This window comes from Mercurialis annua, linkage group LG1-X, assembly GCF_937616625.2.
Source record: "Mercurialis annua linkage group LG1-X, ddMerAnnu1.2, whole genome shotgun sequence".
Taxonomy (NCBI): domain Eukaryota; kingdom Viridiplantae; phylum Streptophyta; class Magnoliopsida; order Malpighiales; family Euphorbiaceae; genus Mercurialis; species Mercurialis annua.
Genome location: NC_065570.1, coordinates 10,145,615 through 10,150,417, shown reverse-complemented (window position 1 = coordinate 10,150,417; position 4,803 = coordinate 10,145,615). Strand labels below are relative to the sequence as shown.

General features: G+C 31.0%; 1 long non-coding RNA gene across 1 annotated transcript; it reads left to right on the top strand.

The window, feature by feature from the left end:
• Positions 1–1,192: 1,192 nt before the first annotated feature.
• On the top strand, positions 1,193–4,425 carry LOC126681925 (uncharacterized). Its single transcript, XR_007641394.1, has 3 exons — positions 1,193–1,289; positions 3,368–3,478; positions 4,161–4,425. It is a non-coding gene; the product is annotated as an uncharacterized LOC126681925 (long non-coding RNA).
• Positions 4,426–4,803: the final 378 nt, after the last annotated feature.

Genomic DNA, 4,803 nt, shown 5'->3' with positions numbered 1-4,803 from the left:
ATTTTAGCAATAGCTTAAAGTCCGTTGAAAAAAAAATTAAATAAATCACCATGCCCTGCCATGGTCGGTGAGTCTGCTACCAGAGATTTTATGCAATCACAAGACTCGAATCTGAAACATTACTTAAACGATATCAAGTCGCTTACCACCTAGACCAATCCCCGTTGGTATTAGAAAATCACTCTTTACAAATTGATCCAGACTCATACCATATTTAAGTGGTATGAGTTATGGGAAACATCCCACATATGCTCTCAAACTCTATTCTCTCAACTCTCCAAGTTCTCCGCCGCCTATGGCTTAATTAGAATGTGATTTGGCCAATTTTGGCAAAAATCACCTCCCACCCCTTAAATATTTGTAATTTTTTCAATAATAATTAAGTGAATTTTGTTAGTTATGTTGTGGTTTTTTGTTTAGTTTCCTTACCTTTTATGGGTTTCTCCATTTTATATGGTGTTTTATCTTCCACCAATTAAGAGGTCTAATCGGCTATGCCGTCACCTCTCCAACGCCTCACCGGCGGCTCTCTAGCGTCCCTTCGGTGACTCTCCAGCGCCTCTTTGGCGCCTTTCCGACGGCTCCGACTTCTTCGACATCCTGGTATTCCGGCGAGTTAGAAGACTACATTTATATATTTAAATATTTGTGTAATATCCCGAAAATTTAAGGATGTAATTTAAAAAGATCGGACGGTGAGATTAGTCTCGTTGACTTTTGGGCCGGGAATAGAAAAGTTAGTTTGACAATTTAAGGCTTTAATCGAGTCAAATTGTGTGAATTATATGATTACGTGTTAGAAATAGATTGCGTGCTATTTGAAAATTGATTTGTTATGTGCAGTGGCATTTTCGTAAATAAATGCAATATATTTAAAAATGAATTTTAAAATATTTAAAAATTGGATAAAATATGCATATTGAACTTGTAGAGTTGAATTAATTATTTAAGAATGCATTGGAAGAAAATATTTTATTTATATTAAAAACCGACAAAATAGTTGTTAATAAATAAAATTAAATAATAATGAAAACAATTTTTGTAGAGACAAAAACTAAAAGAAGGGATTGTAGGGATTGGATACATGGCTTTATAGGTGTCATTCTTACCTACAAACTTGGGAGTTAAGTTTGCATGTGATATTGCTTTGTTTTTATTATCTAAAATAGTAAAACATTTTTATTATTGAAAAGTAACTCTTCTTCTTCTCCATTTTTTTCTCTAAAACCGTACCCACCCACACTACCACCTTCAACTCCATTTTTCTTCACTTTTGAACCAAACTAAAGGTAAATTACTTATTTATAATATTTATTAAACATGAATGAAGCTTTTATGTGGTGTTAATTTCGAATTTGTGCGGGTAATAATTTTGAAGTTTAAAAATTCAGAATTTTCTATAGATTATGGTTTTAAAAGATGATCAAGTTAATGGGTTTTGGTTATTTTTAAGTTTTAATTCGTAATTATATGAGGATGGTTTTAAAAGCCTAAAAATTTAAACTTTTCTTTGGATTATAGCTTTAATGGATGATTAAACTATTGGGTAATTAATATTTTTGAGTTTTGGTGCTTGAAACAAAGTGTTGAGCTTTGGGTGTTCTTGAAACAAAGTTTTGATTTTTAAGTTGATAAAAATCCGAAAATTTCATGGTTTGTTCTTATATGAATTTTTGAAGATTTGAGTGTTCTTGAACTCTAGAGAAAAAGGTTAAAGATTCAATTATTTATTAAATCCCAAAATTTTAGGAATAAAAATATGTGTTGGATTTGTATGGATTGATGGTATTAAGCTAAAAGAAAATATATTTTTATAACAAAAAAAAAATCCAAAAATTTTATGGGTGTTTTATGGTTTAATGTGGGTGATTTTTCTAAGTTCAAAAGTTTTGATTTTTATCTCAGATATAGACTTCTAAGAATGATCAAAGACATGGGTTGAATTTATTTTAAAATTATGGTGAATTTTTCAAAGGTCTATGCTTTAAAAATTTGAAATAAATCCTTTGAATTTTCATGATTTAATTAAATCCGAAAATTACATGTATAATCTAGATATGAGTTTTGATAATTTAGAGTTAAAAAATACATGTTAGTATTGTTGCTAAAATTTCCATGTACTATGATTTTATTTGGAATTTTTACATGTTAAAGTTGATTTTATTTATGGAAGTATGTTGTATGAAAAATTGTTAGAACTTTGTACATGCAACATGGATTTATGGCTGGATGGATTATTTGAGAGATTTAAAGGAAAAATAAAAAGTCTATTATGATTGTTTATGTTAAAAGTGGTTAAGTGTTGGTGACATTGCATGTTAAAAATATTTAACATGACTATATGATTGATTGGTTATATGATTGTTGATTATGTGTTATAATGGTTTATTTTGATTTTAGTCATTAGAAAATTCAAGTGTGTTATGTGATTAATTTCATAGATTATTGAAATTTGCATTTGATTGGTTTTTAAGTAAAAATGGACGGTAGAAAGTGAGACTTGACCGAGGCCGAATGGGGCCGAAGCCAAAAATCGGAAGGATAATTTCTGATATGGATATTGAACGGATGTGGATTTTAGACGTTAATTCTAAAAGATAGAATTTGTTAATTGGTCTAAAATTGGAGGAAGAAGGAAAATAAGAAATTTAAATAAATAATAAAAGTGAGTATATTTATATGGCTTTATTTTAAAGTATATGAAAATAGAGTTTTAAAATTTTGGGTTAATGTGATTAGAGTTTTTTTATATAATGGGCTTGTTGAGAAATGAATCCAAAAACCTAAAAGAGTAAGAGTTAAAGAGTTAGAATGGTTAAAGCCTAATTAAATTAGATTAGCAATTTATTAAAGAATAAGATAATCAATTAATTACTTAATTAAATTGATCTAGAAATAGAACGGAGTAATGACAACCCCAGAGTGGAAGTAAACCCGAATTTTAATAATTAAAATATTATTAATTAGTTCGGTAATTAATGGAATAAGAGTAATGTGATAAAAGGGAAATATGGTAATTTGATTAGTTTAATGCAACTAATTAAAGAGATAAAAGAAAAATAATTATTTGTGAATAATAATGAAAGGCCATAGATGTGGAATGAACCTTGAATTTATTTTAAGTGTTTTCCTGAATCGAACCCGAGAGAGTAGGTTCGTAATTCTCGAAGAGTCGATAATGAGAAGGAATTGTGAATCGGTTACGTTGAAATAACAACCGAAAAGGATAGTGTTTTGTGAAAAGTTTTTAATGTGATGATTGTTTGTATACGATATGGTATCGTGTTTATGTGGCTACGTGTTTAGAGGTCGGTAATAGATTTAGAATTCTATTTTGAAATCGACTTAACACGATTCCTGAATATAGATGTGACGGCAAGTCTACTATAGACGGATCAAATTGAAGGAGCACCGGTTGGAGTAGACCGAGTGGTTAATAGTGGATCGTCATGGCGTATTTAATTGTGGAGGACAGTCTGTGAGTTTGCATTTTTACATGCATATATTAAAGTAATAAAATTTCTATTATTACTTTAATGTGAAAATTAATGTCATAAAGCATTTTAATTATATCGTATATTTATTTTGAGTAAATAAAATAAATATGGTCTACGAAACGTGCCATCCTATTGGGCGATAATAGGACTATGTGATCACTAGTTAAAACATGCATATTTATTTTTATATGAGTAGAGTGGATAAAGTGGTAAGTATGAGGCGACGGCCCAGACATAGCGGGAGAGTTCTGAGACGACGGTCTAGAACCCCGAACAGATCGACGGCGATGGAACGATAGAGTTCGGCCGATTGATCTAAAGACTAACGGCGTCATGGAACTATAAAGTTATCGGTCGTTAGGTCTATAAGATAAGTTGGGAACAGTCTAAAGTACGGTTTAGAGCTGTAAGGATATTTGGTAAATAAACTAGTGACGAGAGAATGTACGGGTTCTGCCGACTAGTTTATTATGCTCAGTCTGCACGCAGACTTGGAGGAAAAGTGAGAATTGCAATCATTTAAAGCATTACGTTTCTGTGATTCGACCAATATTATATATTTTGATATGAGTATTTTACAACGTGTTTGAATTAGTTTATATGTGTTTGTAAACTTGTGAACTCACCAGTATATCTGACCCACGTTGTGGAATTATTTTTCAGGTATATTGTCTGTATTTGAACGAGACTTCATCTTTTTGATTCTTGAAGTCTTCATGTTGCGTATATGGTATTTGGTCTTATTTTGATATGTAGAGCTGCAGTAGAATAAATAGACAGATGCCTTAGCATGTTAGTATTTGCGATGTTTGCCACGCATGAACTCTGTTTTGTTTTCATCGCACGATTATAATATATTTTAACGATATGCATTAAAGTATTGGAACATAGTTGCAACCCGGGTACACGGTAGTACCGGGAGTTTTGAGATACAGTGTAAAGGAAACTGTACGCAACTATCTTATGTGTATAATGTAGAGCCCAGCGTGGCTATATGCATGAATGCATGTTATCGGTTTTGTAAAAGACGGTATTCGAGGAATACGCGTTAAAACGATAACCAGTAATTAAAAAGTATCGGTTTTAATTTAACGAATGTGTTGGCATAATGAAATGCAGTTAAATCCATAATGAAATGGTCTGCATAGTGAAATGCAGTTATCACCATAATGAGATGGTGTGAGCATAATGAGATGCATTATAAATCCCAGTGAAATGGGTATGAAACTTGAATACATTAATTAAAGAGAAAATTAATTGTAAAGTTTCATTATGATTTTATCGGAACGTTTTAAACGGACATTTT